Source organism: Mycteria americana, chromosome 3, assembly GCF_035582795.1.
Source record: "Mycteria americana isolate JAX WOST 10 ecotype Jacksonville Zoo and Gardens chromosome 3, USCA_MyAme_1.0, whole genome shotgun sequence".
NCBI lineage: Eukaryota > Metazoa > Chordata > Aves > Ciconiiformes > Ciconiidae > Mycteria > Mycteria americana.
The window spans coordinates 102,468,161-102,489,044 of NC_134367.1; the positions used below are offsets into that span (position 1 = coordinate 102,468,161).

The following is a 20,884-nucleotide window of genomic DNA, read 5'->3' on the forward strand; positions in this document are numbered from 1 at the left end:
AAGCAGATTCACTGACATGGAGAAAAGTGATCCAATACTCTGAGTATAGTTTTTAGAGCAAAGAAGGAAAATTGGGAGCCTGTAACAAACAAAAAATACATAATCAAGTACAACAGATCAAAGCTGATACAATGTAATGACAAGGGTTTTCTGGCTGCTTTCACTGAGGTTTAAACACGATTATTTTATCTCATACCAGGCCAAGGAAAGCCATGAACATTATCACAGTGCAGCTAAACTGCCATCCCTCCACACTCTCATCCATGTTCTCTTGCCATGAGCATCAGCGGTTTCTTTCCTTGTTAATCACGGCAAAACAAGTTGGCATTTTGAAGTTCAGAAATAAATCCCATCTTTGCACATTAAACTTTACACGTACCTTTTTGTCAGCTGGGCTGGTATCTGAGAGGTCTCTGGTGAAGCTGGGAGGGGAACCACAGGAGACCCGTGACCAGGAGCGCTGCCCTGCCTGGGAAAGTGTTCTTCCACATCTCAGTCCTCACCTTGCACTCTCTTGCCTGAAACAAGAAATGTAAGGTAACCGTAATACTGTGATTTGCTAAAGAGTATTCACTGATACAACAACACGGTACATGCTGACATTTTTCTGACACTCCTTCTTTAACATGTAGGCTAGATAGAAGCAACATAAGCAGGGTATCCTTGAAAAGACAGGTGATGTCAAGCATATACCAGTTTCTTGAATAGTGTGAAACGGCAGATGTCAATAGCTGAATCCAATTGGATATTAATTAAGGATGCTATCCTTAAATAGTCCCTGAAAAGCACCTTACAATCCCCGTTCTTTCAGACATTAAGAGGAACTAAGGGAATTCATCAATTTGCACCTTCCAGAAGGCACCACTGATAATTTCACAGAAGAAAGACCAAAGTAGGAGTTTTATTTTAAGTGAAATTATTGGAGGTTGCAAAGGACTAGGAGGAGTTCTTGGGATACAGAACGTGTTGGGAGGCAGTACTGATACTGTGCTATAGTCTCCTTAAGACATTCTGTATGCAGAGTGGGAGGAGGAGAAGTCCATTTGATGTTAAGTTATTCTTTTCCTTTCAGAGCCTTCATCGCATACCAGCAACTATCCTCTTGGCTCTTGGAAGTGTTTGAAAAAAAAGAAAGAGAGATGAGGTTAAAGGCACAGAAACTCTGGAGCAATCTGTAGACAGAGCGCAGCTGGAGAAATTGGGGATTGTGTTTTATTCAGTCTACAAGCTTAAAAAAAAAAATACTTTTAAGCACGTGCAAATTTTTCTGCTGAAATTGCCTCATTGGCTGCTTTCTTAACATCTATCTATAGATGCAGCCAGAAAAAGCAGTCTTTTTAATGCAAATCCATACTCTTCATATCCCCTGTGTTTGAGCTGCACCACCACATTTTGTTTTCTCTTTAAGAAACAAAGCAAACACTCTGCAGCAGCAGATAGGCTAATGGTAGTAATCAAACCAATCTGTGATACGTAATTCTTGGAAGGTAAATATATTCCTCTTAAATCAAGAAATGAATTATTTTCTTTGCATACCTTTCTCCCAAGAGAAGGGATAACAAAGTTCTTGCATTGGCGTGACGCTGAGATTTCTCTCCTGGGCTCTGTAAACAATACATTATAAGAGGTTATCCACATGTACTGCAAATACAACCTGTTTTTATGACTAAGCTACTACCAGAACATTAATGATAAGCCAGTTTCTTCCATGTCCTCCTGCCATTTCTCTTTAGAAAAATCAAATTTCACTAACAATGAAAACTGATATTTTAACTAGAGGTGATTTAGCCTTTGGGGCTCAGTGAACGACATCCAACTATCTGTAATATGACACTGCTCTGAGGGCTGACTCATATTTGAGCTCCAAGTGACTGAAAATAAAACAGCCTCCAAAAGCTCCCCCTGCCATAAACAGGAAGAAAGAAAAACCCCACCTATCTACATAGGCTGAGGTCCAGTATTTCCCAATAGAGTAATGTTCAGTCAGGATTTGGAGGTTTAGCTAGTCCTGCACAGATGTCCACTCACACAGCTAATTAACATTAAAGCTCATACAGTAGCAAAGCAATTTAATTCCACGTCTTGAAGTTATTATTCTTACTGAGCTAGACCCAGAGACCATGGATGTTAACTCCACTACAGGGATGGTTGCTTTCTGCCCAGTTGTGACATTTGTCTTTTGTATATAGTACAGCACAGCATATATCATATAGATAGCTGACCAGGCTCCAAACAAGCTAACACATGGGGAAGACAAGGAGCTTAGCTACAGCAACATGGAGCCCTGCATATGCTATATACAACCTCATGCTCTGCCAAAGACCTAGCTGAGCACTATGGTGTAGGAGGTCTGGCTGTGGTACATCAGGTAGTGCATTTAAAGCCAGTTCTGGTATATCCAGTTTGCTGCAGTGTGCAACATCCTGTATCACCTTACAGCCCTCTGACGTTACACTGATGGGCACCAGCTGAGAGCCTCAAGTCTTGCTTCCAAAGAAGGCAAAAGGAATCCTGCATGCATTTGACTTCAACTCATATTTTTTGTATTTTTCAAGCTGTAACTAGAGGTAGATGTGCTCCCTGAGAGATGAGAAGCTTTTTTCTGTAACCCCTTTTATATCTTTAGGTACCAAGACAGGAACACACCTTCCATCACCATGTACAGTACGGCTGACAGTGAGTGTTATTTTCTGTCTGGAAACACAGAGGTTATCACATTAGTTAGCTAAAGTTGTAAAGCTCAGAAATTGCAGCCAGACATCAATATGCCCTACAGAGGGTCTCAGGTGTGCAGTAACCCACCTGCACCATTACTGATGCATGTAAATGCATTAATCCGTGGAGCTGATCCACTCCTCAAATATCAACACTGCAATACAACTGCTCTCATAAACTGTTGCAAACTGAATTAAAATGCGGCTGTTTCAGGATGCTGTCCCAAAGAGAGGAATATATTTTTGGAAGGAAAACATACTGTTTCCAAAAGTCTTTTACCCACATAAACAGGCTTGTAGCCTTGAAATTCTCCCTTTAGTTTCCTTGCTCTATTTAGCTTTTCAGCATCTGATCATAAAGCAAGTATTGATAAACTTCAGAGCATCCCTGGAATTCTTTTCCCACATTTCCTTGGTTTATGATCACCTTTCCTAACAGGCACCAGAAATTAACCTGCTTTTCTATTAAATAGCTCATCAAACTGCAGTATGCCCAGCAGGTACTCCCAGACCTACAGCTACCTCAGCTGTTGATGTTCATCACTGGTATCTTGTCCAAACAGGTTGCTTTTGCCCTAACCAGGAAGCCCTACTGAAAGCCCTACAGGACAAAAAGTCTTCGTACTTTCTAGCTTCATTGTAGTGCCACTGTGGACAGAAGATACCCAAAGGAGTAAATGCCACCAGGTGAATGGGGGTGAATAGTCACTATATCTTGTTCTTCCAAGGGCTTCTTTTCCTTCCAGGGAAGGCCTCTTAAAGCATTCTAGTCGTGTCAGACTTGCCATCTGCTTGAATAAACTAGCCGTTAAAATAATTTGTCAATCCATCTACATCAGCAACATTTATTTCATTAATTGGAAGAATTAGCTCTTTGTAGCAAGTCGAAGACTGTGTAGCCAAAATATACTGTACTTTCTCCCAAGTGACCCAGAGACCCTTGGATGAACTCTTGGGGTGCCATTAAAATGAATAGTTATATAGAAAAAAATAGCATTTTAATGTTTATTTAACATAGCTACCTTTCCAAAAAAAGGAACTTTCAACATTTTTAAACATCTGGTTGCCTTATTTTTTAGTTTGTTTCTCCAGTGGTATGAGCAGAACGTCTTCGATTTAGAAAAGACAAGTCTGTATTCTTAGCCGCATGGATGCTCTCAGGTTACAAGCAGTGTGTAGGAGGAGGAGATGTATAAATACCTTTTGAAATTATTTTAGGACTGACATATTAAATTTTAGAGGGCCAAGTTCTACTGTCTGTTATGCTACTGAGATCAATGAAGCTAGTCTGGAGCTATAGTTGTATACACAATACTAGTCACACCAGATACTGCTACATTTTCCAAATAAAAATATTGTATAAGGTAAAGCAAGATGAATTATAGCAGCTTAATAAAAGAATTAATTTACTCTTTTAAAGGGCTAAGATTTTTACATGGGCACTATTGTAATTGAGAAGAAGGTGTGTTACCACAAACCTCTCAAACATACATGCACACATATATACATACTTCTTTATACAAATATGTATATATTAATAAATAAAATTATAAAACCAGAAATACTGGTATATAGTGTGTGTTATACATGTAGGTTGTACACTGTGTACTTGAGAGTCTTAAAGATCTATAGTATCGACAGACCCTCAGAACATCCCCAGAATTTTTTTCCCATATTTCCTTGGTTTATGATCCCCTTTCCTAATAGGCACCAGAAATTAACCTGCTTTTCTAACAAATAGCTCATCAGTCCTGTCTATGAGAATAACCACCTCTCCGATCCTACACAATATTCTCCCACCTGCTCATACAATACTGTAGTCATGCTCCTAAAAGCAGCCTAAAAGCTCATGTTAACTTAGGTGACTACCATGAACTTTAAAACTTTCAGGATCACTGATTTCTAACATGCAGAAATCTTACATGCAGGGCCTTCTTCCTCTTAAATACAGACCTTTGTGCCTGCATTTGCCTGTGAAAAAATGCCTGTTCTTCCAAATATACCCCATCAAACAGTCCCCCCCAGTTAGCAAAAAGGTCTTACCAGAACAAAGTGTGATTACATCAGGATATTTTTCTAACAATAACTTCATATTTATTTCCAAATAACTGGAAGAAAAGAGTCAATTGAATAGTACTGGGCTAGCAGTCAGCCTGGCTGACTTCCTGAATAAAAAAACCCTTTCTACCCTTGTGATGATGATAATCTTTTTATAGACACTTTTTACAAAATATTTTTAATCCTTGCAATACGTAGTGAGTGATTTTATCTCCTACTAATTTTCTTAAACTAATCTGTTAAGTGAGCAGCTTGTCATCACATTCAACTTTACCAACAATATTTGAAGCTTAATCTAGTTGTTTGGCAAGAGCAGATTTAAATAAAACTATCTTCATTGGCAACAATTGCTTTACAACCTTTAGCTAACTGTATGTCCTAAGATTATTTTAATGATCTTTGTTAAGAATCAGTGTCAGATTAGCCTGCCTACAGTTACACAGATTATTCTGTTTATTCTCCTTAAACATAGCCTCCCATAAGCTTTTATTTTTTATTCCTTGGAATTTCTTTGATGTTTCAGAGCTAGCTGAATTCCAGTAAAATAATTAAAATGGAATAGCAGCTCCATCTCTCAGAATCCAAGACCTAGATTTGTTAGTATTTGTAATTTTATGGAGGTTTTCTGTAAATTTGCACAAAATTTCTCCAGGAGTCCATCCTTGCCAGATACTATGATATTTCATAGTCACACTACAAGAGGTGTAGAACCACCTGCTTTCTGATTCAGTTCTAATAGCTCAGTTACCATTTTTAGAAAAGAATTAAAACTCTCAAATTATTTTCAAGGCCTTAAACATCTCACATTACTATTGAGAGTTAAAATCAGGTAAATCATTTTTATTCTCTGTTGTGAAAATGAATAGTATCTTTGGTGTAGTTACTTAGAATGCTGTGATAAGTAACTGATATCCTTCATGGCAACTCAGCATACAATGCAATAAATGACTTTATGGCTGGTTAAATTGTAAGGCAAGGCTGGGGTGTTCAATAACCACAAAAAGCTGTTTATTGCACATACAATCCATTGCCACTGACACTATATTTTCATAGGAGAAAGCATTAAAAAACTTTTTTTTAAAGAAGGAAAATGAAAAAAAAAAATCAATACAATTCAGGTTTGGAAGTATTTTGCACCATCTTTCCTAGCTATCCTATATTCGGGTTATCAAAATGCAGCATTTCTTTCTGAAATCATAATGTGCACACAAAAAAATTGAATCCACTCCCCTACACATGGAACAATTTGGGGGGCCTTGAAATTCATGCAGGCAGTCAGTGTCAGCCTATGCCACACTATCTATGTTCATGCATCAAGTAGCATTTTCCAAAATGTATGCTCTTTCTAGTAAGACAAGCAGCGTTCTCAAGGAAAAAGACTCACTAAGCCACCACCAGCTGGAGCCAGGAGGGAAACTCTTCACGTCTCTGGGTTGAGCAGGCTGGGACAGAGACCATTTGCTATGTCTAAGTTTTTTGGTAGCTGAAGCAACCATCTGCAGGTTGGCACAGCAGACGTAGGAGTAGGATGATGACTTCATCTGTGCAAAGAAAAATGGCATTTTACTGTTAATTGGACCATAGGGCAATACAGCCTTGAGATGTACTAACTGCCTTATGGATAAGGATTTTGTGAAGATGTTTAGGAGTTTGTGCTGTTCTGATACCATTGCCTAGGACAAGCTGTGACCCTAGCTGTGTCATTAAGTGGGAAGAAAAAAGTGAATCTATGTTTTACTAACAGAACAAGACAACCCAAAACTATTGTGGGATATATAGCCATATATAACTTCAAATTAATATATAAAGTGGGTAAAGTAAGCTATAAAAACAACATGTTTAAAAAATTATTCTTTGAAATTTTTCCTCAGTATGACTAACATCTGTCGGTCATTTTGTCCACCAGCCCAAGGAGGTTCAGAATATGAAAGAGGTAATGAACTGTGAGCAAGGCTTTGCTTTGCAAGAGTGTTTCTTTGGGGTTTTTTGTCATAATTGTAGTGGCCTCTGACCAGTCACAAAATAAAAATCATTAATTGGGCCCTTTTTGTTCTCAGTCTAATCTTGCAACCAGCAGAACCATGTCCTCCAGCCCATCCTCATCCACAAGCAGCAGAGTAAATGCTGCTGTGAGGACAACCCGCTTAAAGTAGATATCTATTATCTGTAGCCTGTTACAATCTCTCATCTGGAGTAACAAAACCCAGGTGCTCCACATAGCAGCTGCTTGTCACCCTTCCCGATAGCTTGGCAGGTCTGAAAGTGAAGAGAGATCTGAAAACGTGTGCAGACATAATCCATTTCGTTCCCAAGAAAATGAAACCATGCTTGGAGTTTCCCTAAGTGATGGTTGTAACGGGAGACATGGCACTGTCAGCACCTGTGTGGGAGCACCATTTGATGGAAACTAGGAACCTTTCTGTAATGCAGACTCAATCCCCAAAGGCCAAATGTGATCAGCCTCCTAAGAATAAAACGTTTCTTCCTCAAATCACTGCTTTTTATGGGTGCTCTATCACCTCTAGGCTGTACTAAAAGACTGAGATAATAGCGCTCAGCTGTGCCAACTAATCCTACCCTTCACACAGATGACTTGGTAGAGTGGATGAACAATCTGAAGAAAAACTGGTCTTTTACAGAAATAGTCCTCTGTTGAAGACATAAGATGCTCCCAGTTTTCTTCTAACATTTTAACCCACCACAGTGTCAGGGCTACTCCTTTATGTACACAGGGAACCTCCACGCATTAGAAGCCCAAAGCAAGTTATCAAGGTCTTTCCTACCCCTCCTACCTTTGCCTCCACCGCACATTTCAGAGCTGTCGACACAGCTCCTTGTGTGGTCTTGAAACTGATGCTGTTTAACAGCTGCCAAAAGAGAGGGGAAAATCTGCTTTTTTATTTATATAAATCTGGCTAAGAGTTTTTATTTATTTAGAATGGAGTTTAAACTGTGCTTGACTCTAAATAAATAAAACACGTTATTTTCCCTCCCTACTGGTTGCCACCAAGCCGTGTGAATTTCAAAGACCACACAGACAGCAGCGGCTGTGTGGTAAGATGGGGACCGATGCGAAGGGAGGCAGCACACCAGAGGCTGGGGTTTGCAAAGCTTGCAGGTGAAGGAAGCATTATGAAAGGCACGCTTTAAGAGTACGGGTAAGTGTAACTCTGAGAAAGACATCCGTTCCTTGGATATTGTGCTGATGCTGATCCTTCTCCTTCCCTGCCTACCAGTGCATTTCTCCTCCACAGGACTGAGCCTTACTCACGTCACTCCTATCCGTCACAGTGACAGCTCTCTTGAGTAACAGCAGCCCTGTGAGAGCGCAATGGTGGGGGGACAGGCAGGAAGAATGGCAGGACAACAGATTTCAGGCTTCAGTTAAGTGGAGAGGAAAGGAAGAAGATACCTCTAAGATTTATTCCAGGCTGGCCATCACCAAGGACAAATCAGCTTCAGTCAGATAAGGATCTGAAAAAATAAATTATACGGGAAAAACCCCACAGAGGTGAACACGCTGGGACAAGGGACTGGACTCTTTTTCCTCTCCAGTCAGTCACAGTCAACACTTCTATAACACGTATGTCTTCTTTTTAGCCTTTAAGTCACAAATTCAATGGACCAAATACAACTCATGTCTGGAGTAGCCCCTGGGATGAATTTAGGTCTAGCTTTAATGGAAGTAGTGTCAGATGAAAAGCAGATGAAAATTGTGCAAAAAAATCCTTCATACCCTGCTTCGCAGGTGAGTCTCATCTCAGTGATCAGCAAAGACACTGACTCCTAGAGTCCCCCACCTGAATGTCCCTTATTTCTTCACATGGTCAGTAAATGATAACTTCAGACAAGTTGACAAGTTCAGATAAGTTCAGTTCAGATCTTTTGGAAACACCAGGTTCCTGAGATACCTATCTGCCAAAGGAGGCACCTGCTAAAGCTCGCAGTGTTTGGAGGAAGGGAGAAAAGCAAAAGGGAAAAGCACTAACTCCTCCTCCTTTTGGCATCCAGCTAAAAACAAATCTATTTGCTGCTCCCACACTACCTGCTTATGATGAATACCATATAAAGCCATGCATTTATGGAAAGCTCCCATTTTAGTCTGTCAGACAAATAAAGAATAGATCCATCCAACACTCTGCTTGTCCCTGAACTGCTGCACCATTGATTTGCATTCTTATTTCTCCTCTCCTTCCAACACTTCCCCTTTTGAAAGCCAATACAGAGGAAATCACAAAATCCATCTTCTTGGCAGGCGTCTTATTGTCATTGACCAAGGACTCCACCACGCCAAGTTTTGCTCCTCACTTTGTTTTTGTGGTTTACCAGTTGTTAACTGGAGGAAGAGCTGTTTGCAGACAAAGTTATTTTTCTGGTGGAGTATGATCTGCATTTGATCTAAAGGGCTTAATCTTGATCTCATCGATACAGCTGAGGGACCAGCATTTGCCTCCAAAGTTATAGTTATATTCACCAATACTGTCCTGAAAAGCCTGCTCTCAGAACATGAAGATACAATAGACTATTTCTCAGGGATCACCTATAGAGCCTGCTCGCAAAAGGCTGAATATGCCAGTTTATGCTAAAATGCAGCGGGCAATAGTTCTATGAGGCAGACCTTTCCATGCTCACAATTAAAGTAGGCTATTTTACAAGTTTCAATACAATCCTCAGCAGCAGCATCTGCTGACCTGGTGTGAATGTGAACTTGCAAATGTCTTATTCCTGGGATGAACATCAAACGCCAGCAGGACTGGGGCACAATTAGCAGCAGCTACTAAAATTTTCTCTCCTTTTTATTGGGGAAGGAAGAGATATCAGTGAACTCTTACATGTGAAGGAGAGAAAAAAGCTTAATACAAAGACTGGCAAGGCAGAAACAAGGTCAAAGGAGAGTAGGAAACTTACTGGGAGGTCAAGCCAACTGAAAAGCCTACATTTTTCTCCAAATAAGGCAGACATTTAGAGTCCATAGCTTGTGAGGCACTTGGCCAAAGTCAAAGTGAGACATACAAAACCCTACCACAAGACAGACAGACAGAAAGAAAGAAAAACATCCATATCTCAGCAGAGCAGCACAGTTGGCTGAGAATATAGTGTTGAAGGAAAGGTCAGCAGACAGACCTTATTCAGTGATGACTGCTGAATATGAAGAGACATAAGCAAGGGGCAGCTAAAGAAGCAGAGATTATTAAAGCAGCAGCAAACCCTCCCCAGCTGGGAAGGGTGCTGAACAAAGCACATATCTCCCTGTGCTCCCATGGATACCAAAAACCAGAAGAAATTCTGAGAGGGGAAGAGACCAGTAACCCTACCTGGATTCACAACCTCTTTCCAAATTCAGCTCGTTCAGATAATGATGCAGCACAAACAGATTCCTGCAAAGAGAAACTTGGCATTTCAGGACTGTCTTCTACTGACAGGCATGGAGAATATGTTGCTGCGTGCTGGCTGCAGGTGGACTATCAGAATCCCACAAGGATTTGGGATCCCTGCCCCTCAGTTAACACACTTGGCACATTTCCACCAACTCTGTTCAACATGAAAGCTTCTTATCCTTTTACCCCCTTATTTTCCTCCTTGTCCCCTCTAACGTTCTAGGTGTAACATTTACTGTAAAGCTACCTCTACCCAGTAGTAATGCTTTGCCCCCATCTCTCACATCTTGCACCTCAGGTGAAAGTATTAGCGTAAACACGGCCAAAGGTAAGGACAAACCATGAATAACAGGTGCTCAGACCAGCTGCAGAGAACAAAGGTAACCCAGAGTTCCCTTTTAACCCTAGTCTGCAAGACCTTTGCCTGCCATATCACCGGTCTTTGCAGAGTAAAGACTATGAATTCTTACTGCCAAGGACAAGGATGTGGATACCACCAAACTCAAAACACGAGTCAGGAACTTCCCATCTCGTCTCCTCTGTGTCTTCTTATTGGATATTACAGTAATACCTTTCCAAACTACTCAGACATGTTTCCAAAGAAATGTTCAATATACTGTATTCTAATGGACTGGGTTGAGGGTGTGTGTTTTGACTTTCCTCTTTTTTCCTTTTTTTTAAATCTTTATTCTGATTTCTGGGTGGCAAAAGAGAGAAGACTTAAATTTAAAATGCTTTAGAGATCCTATGACAAACCTCTTTATATTTGTGTGTGGTCCTGCAGTTTTTGTCAGTTGTCTGACATTTTAATTTCCTGTTCCCCTATTATGGTGGGATTCTGATTTCCTCTCACTCTTTCTCCATTACAAAAACCTGACAGGCATCTCCATTTCTACCATCTGTTTCCTATTCACTTTTATAAATATTGAAACAAATAATTAATTTGGCAAACAGGCATGATGTAGCCTGGCTCATCTTCTGTCAATATATAACTCCTACCATCCCTTTCCAATCTTTCAACCCCTTACAGATATTAGCTCCTTCGCACCACACTATTCATGGTCCAACTCAGCAATGAAACTGGTCCAGCTTTAAATGGTTTAATGTTTTTACATTAGAAACAGCCATTCAGGGTATTCTGGGTCCTCATGAAATGCTGTGTCAACACAGTCCAGTGGCAAACTACTCTGAGAAACTGTCTTTCTGTGTTTACACAATATAAAATATGAAAGAACTATCCACGAACAGTGTGATAAAACAGCCATGCTGAGCAATATATACTCTGTCCTCAGAGACTAAATACACCTGGTCCTCTGCTAGCAGGGATACGACGTTACTGGGAGTAGAAAGATTGGGTCTACCTTTAAAGCAATCCCAAGCTGTTCAAACGGGTATCACCCAATGCCTGTCTATTCCTGTTTCATATGCCAATGCAGCTCTCGGAGTATTGGGAATCTCAACCCATGAGGTTCCTCCTGAACGTCCAGTTGCCATTGCCACAGGGCAGAGACTATCCTTTTCTTCTGTGGTTGGCTATGGCTTGTGTCAGAGCTGCTCAGTGTCTCCATACATCAAATACAAAACCCTAACATAGTACCTGGGAGTATTGCTATTGCTGCAGGAGCATACATGTCCGGAATGTCAAGGACCAATTTAATAGATTTTAATTGTTCTTTACCGCTGCTGAAATGCTAAATTGTGCCTCTCAATGTACCAAATAAGCTTTGCTGTGAAAGACCACGCTAACCTACCACCCATGCTAGCCAGAGATGTTACATGATGTTAGAAATCTCCTGTGTTGCAGAGTGCCAAAATCCCTTCTGTGTTATTCACTTGTTCCTCACACACCAATAAATACTAATGATTCTCAAAACTAAAGCAGACCTCAATGTCTTGTAGCCATTTCAGCCTTCAGCCAGGAGTGAGTACAATTTTATTCCTTTGTTTGTTTGCCCTTCACCATAAAACTCCTTGGGAATACACCATCCTTTTAGCATCAACCCTGTAAGGCCACAGGGGCAAGCCAGCCAGGGGCCCAGCACTGAGCTGGCACAGCCAGACTTTGCCTGTCACCCACAGGGCCAAGACCGCCATATCTAAATTTGAGGAGAAACCACACCAGCCCCAGGAGAGCTCAGCACGCATGTGGACCCCCTCAGGATGGTGGCAGGGAGCAGGGTGCACTGAAAGAGGACAAAGAGGCATCTCAGGCCCTGGCTGTCTTTTCACCACTCAGTCCAGCTGGATTGGGACTGGACCTCGCTCCCCTGGACCAGGGTTGTGCTGCCCTGTCCCCAGGGGCCAGCCAGCAGCATGCCCTTTCTCCCCTTCTGCAAACAGCCGCACGGACATGCCAGACTACGCTGGGCTCTCACCCTTATCTTGCTGACCACCGCAGAGCTCACCAAACCTCTCCCAGACCATCTTTCCTCTCCTCAGATTTGTGATCATGACTCTGAATTAATCTTCTGGATGTTTTCCCAGATGAACATGATGGTAACTTTTCCTTGGGGCTTAAAAAAGACTTTTCAACCCATTTTTCGATAGCACCACATGCTGCCCTGGAGATGTCTCCGAGGTAGATATATAGTGAGGTTACACATTCCTAGTCCTCACCGGGAACGGGATTGCAAAAGAACATTCCAATTATTTTGGGTTATGGAAAAAGTAATCAAATATTTCACTCACCACTAAAATGTCATCGTTTTATGCATTTCACAAAGAATTCTCTCATTACATTAGATAGGCCTGGAGAGACTCCAGTCTCTGTGGGTTGCACACATTCCCCTGTTCTGTTCAGAAATTAAAAGCCTTAGTCTGTTTTTTAAGAAAGCCCAGTCACTTGGTGCCCTGCTACTGACCCAAAACTTGATGTCAATACACCTGATTTCTCTTACAAACTGACTTGGCCTTTTCTGAAATCGTTCCTCACACAGCTGTGTGCACAGCATTCTTCCCCACATGCTTCAATAAAAATAACCGTTGCACATGAAGAAAAAAGAAAGCCCAGAACAATAACGACATCAGCAACCACTTGAGAAAAATTAATGAGCGCTGCCAAACAGCACAGCCATTTACTGACACTGAATAAACAAGACAGCCAGTCTATAAGGCCATTAGTACCCCAATTTTTAATTTAACTAGCCTACTTTTTTAAATTTTGGCACAATGCTGCAACAATACAACAGCATCATACAAACATTGCACCATCAGCAAGAAGGCTCAGAGTTTGAGCAAGAGCGTGTGTTAGCAACACAGACCTTATGAACGCAAGCGAGGAATTCTCACTGCAGGAGAGAGGCGAAGTGCATCCTTACCTCTTACTCTCTTCCATATCACCATAGTGTCTAGAAGCTCAGAGAGCCAAAGACACCAGTGACTGGGCACTGTACAAACACATAAAAGGACAGTCCTAAACCTATATTCTACAGCTCTAGGACTGCAACACCTGCATGAGAAATTCAGTGGCATGGTAGAGATAGAGGTTGAGTAAGAAATGTCTGTATTGAAAAATACATTGGTTTTCAGTCTTTGTTGCTTTAATCTGAACTCCTACATCACTGGATTTTATGTATAAAATGCATCTCCTGATAATTTGCTGCAAAGTTTCTCCTTTTCCACAGGATCTTCATAAAACAGCTTTCTGCAAAATCAGAGACGTAGAAGAGAAAATCTATTTAAGGAACAAGTATAACACATATTCCAGAGTATCTGAAGGACCAAGGTAAAGAAATGACACTGACTGCATCTTAGTAAAAAATGTCATAGATTCTTTTGAAATGTCATAGATATCTTTTGAAGAGAAATATGTATTGGGACAACACACATTAGGGAGGCACTAAAGATCCCTGTTCAGGATAGCTAAGTGTAAGTAGTAGCTTTTAGTGCAGGAATTGGTCATTTGTCCTAGTGAACCTCTGATGATAATAGAAAGTATCAGATATATCTGATCCTACAGACTCCACTCATTGCCCATTGCTCATTGCCCACCTAAATCCCATTGCCCTGGCAGGTCACACTTCTGTGCATGACTCACAGAAGAAAAGGTATATAACTGAGAGCAGTTATTGAGCCCCTCTAGAGTTGCCTTTGGTGGGGAGAAGAGGAGGGAAGAAATTGTGAACTATTCACGATTTTCAGTTTATCCCTAATCCCTTAATTCTGTCATTCTGAGGATAGAGACTTTTGCTTAATGGCAGTGCCAGAAATAACAAGCTAGAATTGCATGTTTATGAAACGGGGTCTTAGTTACTTATTAGGATCAACTGGGTGAATTAATGTTGGCTCACATTCAAGAGCACTGGGTGGACTGAATAAGTATCACAGTTTTAAAACTCGTTAATGGTTGTTTGTTGTATATCTTTAACATACTAGAAATATTCAAGCACGCTAGACCATAGTTTTCTTATAAACATACAGACATAGAAAACCATGGCTGATATAGCACTACATTCTTTGGATTTGTACCATTACTTACACTGGTGATTGATGGATTAGGATAATCCTGAATTTAACAGGACACCTTTTGCTCCCAAATTTAAAGTTGGACTGGGGTGGGTATACACATCACACTGTTATCTGTGGCTTTATCTCAGAAGGTAGGTGACTATTTTACAGGTGATAAGCCAAAACAGGGCAGAAGTAGAGTTTATGTAGAAGTGAGGGTGTAATCTAAGTGGAAGAGAATCCAGGCCAGGTAAAAAGAGCAGCTGACACTGCAGATAGCATGGGACTTTGAAAAACTTACTGCTGAAGGCCACTGAATATGTGAAAATTAGTCCACATTTTGAACCAATAAAAATTGCACACAAGATACTTGCTCCAGATGACTTATAAATGATCTGAAGCACGGGGAGGACAACCAGTCACACAGTTTTAATGCACATTGCACAGGACTTCTTACAATACTAGATATTTTTTTTCTTTTTTACTGTGGAAAGGTCCATAATGCTTGTTTGCCTGACAGCACAGCTGCATTTCTGAAGATTTAACTATGTGAGGGACATTCACATAGAGGATAACGTATCAGGAATCATTAAGCACAAGAAATAAAGGAAGTGTGATCACACCAGCTTTCTGTTTCAAATCAGGAGCAAGCATTTGAAGAAAATGTCCTAATCCTCCCACTTACCATGCTTCGGTTTGCACTTCAAACAGCCTTAGGGCTCACAAACTGGATTATGAAACTAAATTGGAAGATGCGCTCCAGCAGCACACCTACTACACTCCAACCAGCTACGGGTATGCAGCCTACAGGAGCTGAGAAGTAGTTCAAGGCAGAGCAACTGAAACATGCTTCATGTGAACATCAGCTCCTCAGCACCAATCGCTCTGTTCGCACAAGTAGAATATGGGAGCAGAGAGAGAGGAAGCAAAGTGTGACTTGTCAAGCAACTCCTCTACTCTAAGGCCAGTCCTGAAATCCTGACACTTGAACCAAGCACATCCTGAGCTGATTTCATCCCTGTTGAAGGACAGTATGTTGCCAAAGCAGGAGGAAAAAAAAAAAAAAAAAAAAATCACTTTCAAATTAAGGCCCCAAGGCAAAAACTTTCATCTGAAAATAAAACTGAAACAAACTCACAGGTTTGACTGAAAACAATGGCCGTAACAATAACATGTGGCAATAATAATAAAATGAACATTACAGGATCTGATTTTTCATCAAAACATTGGAAACTTTGACTAAAATGATTAATCTTGCCCAAGCACAAAGTTTTTCTAATTTAAAAAAAAATTTTTTTGAGAAAAAGAAATCCCTATCTGTCATGCACAACCACAAAGTAATGGTGAGTCAGGCCAGATTTACCTCAAGCTGAGATGCATATACAATTAACATGATCCATACAGGCCACAGCCCTGTCATACATAATCTTGACTATTTTTTACCAGAAGGAAAGGATATTCTGCCTATTCAAAGCCCTATGGCCAGAAGCTTCAGGGAAAGAAACGTCATCCTCCTCCCCTTCTGGTAAGAAGGGAAACATGCTACCAAAGACAGTTTCATTGGCAAAGGCTTTCAGCCAGCATCTCTGGAAGGAACATTATTGTAAGCAGACATCATTTGGGCTGTGGGGGAGAACTCTCCTCCTCTCACAGCCCTATAGTGGAGGACGCTGTAGCAACTGAGAAGTTTCCCATGACAGATGCAGCAGAGCTGAGAAGAAGCCACTGAAACTCCCAAGTCAAGTCTAGTAAAGCCTCATCACATTTTGATGACCCCAGGGAGGAAAAAGTGAGAGTTGAGGTTGGCACAGGGTCATGTAGATTACTGCCACCAACCGACCCCAAATGCCAGAGGGTTTTGAGGATGAGTGAGGTACGGCAGTGGAGCATGACTGTGGCTTGGCGGGTGGGAAGGAGGTCTGATCCCAGGCAGTCTTACAGCCGCACTCTTTCCCCTAGCTGTGTACATACCACGTTGCTGTGCTCTGCAAGGTACTCACTACGTGTGTTACATCTGCCTGATGGGGACTTTCCATCACACCTATCTAATGAGGACCAACTACCCGCAAGTGATCCCAAAGCTGTTGTACAGCTAGCACCCACAAAGGGTTAGCTCTGCACAGCACAAAGCAGACCACTTTATTGCTTTATCAAGAAGTCAGAGACATTTGATGGCTCATGTAACACAATGCCCTTATAAACTAGTTCTTGGATAGGTCAAAACTCCACTTAGGTGAAAAACCATTAAAGATTTTCAAAAGTAATCCGCGATTTTGGGGTCCTGCATTGAATCACCCAGCAGGCCTGAGATTGAGAGCTCAGTATTTTTGGAAAACAACGCCTGCTTAAGGTATCTCAAGGTTTCAGGCATGCTACTTAAATGCACTGGTTGTTCACAAAAGCACACAGAGAAAAGGAGAAAAAAAACCTAGTTGTAAATATCAGATAGATTTACTCCTATACTGTGGGAAACACTGACAGGCAATGAAAATCAGAAGTCATGCTATGGTACCTTCCCAAACAAGAGTGACGGTATTATGATTTGAAGGCTGTGCTGTCCCATTTTTCAGCTCAAAGAAATTTTTTGCTTCAGCAGATTAACAGTGTCTTTGGAAGAAAACAAATAAAAATTTTTGGTTCTCCCCACTATTCCTCTGCCTGCTTCAGAACTATCACCTGAAGATGGCAGCTGCAGAACAAAGGTTTTGAGAAGACTGGGGAAAATTGGAGAAGCATACGTCAAATTATAAATATGAAAGAACATAGTAGCTTTTAAACTAAGGCACGTTTAGCAGAGCAAGGCAAATAAAGGTTGCTGAATAATCTGAAAAAGGTAAATTAGGTTGTTTTATGCTGCCAAAGAAAATAAAACCAGCATCGTTCAAGTTTCTCATCAATTAAAAGACATCATGACAACAAAACCTAAGTGCCTGCAGAAGATTGCACGAAACACAAACACTCACACTAAAAAAAGGCAAACCACCTTCTTGAAAATCATTTAGAGACCCAAGGCTTTTTGGAATCAGAGTGGATGAGAGATCCACTCCACAACATCTGAGTAAAGCAGCAGATTTCTTGTGGTTAAAGGGTTTCAGAAAGGATTCGTCAGACCTAGCATCATTTTGCAATCCCACATAACATTGATTTCTTCATAAGCTCATCTTGATTCCCTCATGGTTCTGGCAGCAATAAATCACAGCAGTTTAAAAGAAGGTCATGTACACATTTTCATATTTCATACACAATTCTGTTGCACAAAACAAATGATCTGGAGGTACTTTTTTCGAGGGTTGTAAAGTCTTCGGTTCACTTTGGATTGACTTTAATACGTCTCCATGGAATACTCTCATCCATTTCTCCTTCAGAAGGACTCTGTACACTCATTTGTTCCCTAACTACTTTCAGGAAGGCCCAAAACTCATCCAAAATTTAACAGACCACAAAGCTTTCTCTTACAGTCAAGCACAATACGCGAGATCATGCAGTCCGCCTCACACCTAGCTCCTAAGTGGGATCTCTAACCCTCATTTAGGCACCTCAGTTCCCTGTGTAGTTTGTGAGGAAGTACAAGCACCTCAGAGCGAGACACAAAACCCAGACACACCTAGCACCCACACCTCGCTGGGAACCTCCAACCTCCTGTATTGCTCCTCCGGAGCCTCCATCCAGCTGCTTCAGCATGCTACCACCAAGCAAATCCAGCCCTGAGCCACCTCCTCAGGGCATACCTGTGCTCTTTCCCTCAGCCCGCTCAACAGGGCTGCCCTGGTACCTATTATTTATTTTATAAGCTTAGCACAACTCAGAGCACAGGGGAACGTGGTACACAGGGACCTGCATAATCTCAAAGTGACCAGGTTCCACTTCGCAGGGCTGATGTTGGACTAGAATTAATTCAGCTGGATCAGACTTGCCTCTATGCTAAGTCAGTCTGAAGCTTTTGCCCCCTTCGTGCCCTAGGGAATCTCTGTTATTCTGGTTTTCCCATCAACCGTGGTACATCAGCGCTTCATTATGGAGAGCTGTGTGTGGTATTGTGTGCACGGTTACAATGTCTGATATTATGAGGCTACTACACGAGATCATTTCAGGACAGAACCTAAACCTGTCCTGAGCATATCCATCCCTGACATCTTTTCATTCTTTTTTGAGTTTAGTTTTAATTTTGCATCTCCAGGTTTTGTAATTGCTAATCAGAGGATATTACCCTGCATCTTTGCCATTTACCAATAGTTTTGCACAATCTCCTACTAGTTTTGTGTGGAAATATGATTGCATGTACTGATCTTATCTATAAGTATCAACTTCTACCTAATATAAAGTACAAACCAAATTGCTGCATATCAGAGCTGTATTATCATAGAAACACATCTGCTTACATTTTTGTTACATTTTTAGACCTACATTAAAATCAAACTCAGGACAATATAGAAAATGAGCACCAGTACCTAGAATAGGTCTTATTTTAAAAGAGAGGTATGGATTTCATACTTTATGTGCCCTTTTTTATGCCAGACCAAAACACTTTACACGCTACTAACTTGAGCTGCAACTTTATTGTGGTTAAAATCCTGACCCTTCCTCCCAGCAAAACTGTCATGGTCCATGCTATAAACTCCAGAGCTAGCAACAGATATCGATTAGCAAGAGATTAGGGGCCAAGGGGGTTGCTCCAGACCCTATTTTCATGCTCCAGAGAAAAGCTATTGTATTATTTCTGCTACTGCTGCCTGCCGACTCCTTGCTTCACACATGGTCGAGAACCCTCCCTGCTCCCACTCTCTCACGCCTCCAGCCAGGCAGCAACTTGTAATAAAAAGCTGATGCCAAAAATTAGAATCATAACTGTATATTGAAACATTTCTGAAGTGCTTACATCCCCAACGCCATATGGACCCAGCAAAGGATCTCAGAGAGAGAGGGGAGGAGAGAGAGACGAGAGCTTCTAGCTGAGAAGCACGTGGATTCATGCTAGCAGCAGCACAGCAAGCTGCTGGAACCGATTTACCACTAAAGCTGTTAACCAATAACTGACTTCTTCCAATTATTGGTTTCACAAACAATAATCAGGTTAAAATTAGTAAACTGAATATAAAACTTTTCTTAAAGGAAAGGGAGTGCTGTCCTGTGGGGGTAGGGGAAGAGGGAAGGCTCAGGAAGGGAAGATGTGAAAAAGCGTCCTGGAGGTAGGAAATGTGTTTTGTATCGGGGCAGAGCTGCAGGACACCATACAGCACACTTTCAGCTCCCTCTCTCACCTCAGGGACTGCCAAATGCCACTGTGGTGACAGCGGGGGTGAGCTGGGAGCCAGAGCAGAGTATGAGGCCTGGGGTTGTGTGTGCATAAGAGAGGGAAAGAAAGAGACAAAGAGAGATGGAGAGGTAATGGCAGAGATTAGTGTCTCAAATATATAATGCAGTTTTGTATGATTTTTCCTACTCTATTCTCAGTTTGCAATTACAGACCAAAATTAACATCCTACTCTACCATCTGCACATTTACTTTCTTAGATTTAACCATTGCACTGCAAACATTTACCACACAGCCAAGTCTGTTTTAAGAAATAAGGCATCATTGAGAGTTGACAGATCACGAAACAGAGGCGCAAAGGTAAGAGGCAGCATTTTCAAAAGTGGGGGGGTCCTGATTCTGGCGTGACCATCTTGTTTATCACAAACCAGAGACTTTTTTTTAAAGCTTTGGTTTCGGTGACTGTAGCCAAATACAAGAGAGAAAACTGGAGCCTGAACACAAATGTCTGGCTCCTATCCTTTTCTTAGACCACCATGCTGGATTACCACCACTGCTAACAGCACTTCCACTGAGAATTGGCAGCTGGGCCCCTTGACAAAATATGGAGATACGTTGATGGGCTTTGAGTTGAAAACACTGAAGCATTCACTCCATTTAATAAATAAAAGTATCTAAATCTTTTAAGTCAAAAGTTCTACTGGGAAATAAGCAATAGGCATTGCTGTGTTCCAAATGTCAGGACTTCCATCCTCCTATAAATTGCAGGCAGGGCTCAAACACGAGAAGGGAAATTCCCAGCACAATCCTGCATGCCACGTGGACCAGAGTTCTGGAAAAGGACAATACTGAGCAATGGCATTATCTATATAGTTTTCCAGCCTTTCCACATGCCCAAAGAGAAAACAAAGCCCACCCCAGGACAGGAAGTGATTTTACTTAGCATAGTGGAAATTAAGGTACAAATTATGTGAAATACTTGTACAGGAAGAATTCAGCTTCCTACACACTTGGCAGTATCACTGACCAGGAAACAA

At 41.3% G+C, this 20,884-nt stretch overlaps 1 long non-coding RNA gene across 1 annotated transcript; it reads right to left on the reverse strand.

Moving 5' to 3' along the window:
• Nucleotides 1-384: 384 nt before the first annotated feature.
• LOC142407800 (uncharacterized) lies at nucleotides 385-9,553 on the reverse strand. Its single transcript, XR_012775058.1, has 4 exons — nucleotides 9,405-9,553; nucleotides 6,157-6,313; nucleotides 1,537-1,604; nucleotides 385-518 (listed from the first exon to the last, which is right to left on the reverse strand). It is a non-coding gene; the product is annotated as an uncharacterized LOC142407800 (long non-coding RNA).
• Nucleotides 9,554-20,884: the final 11,331 nt, after the last annotated feature.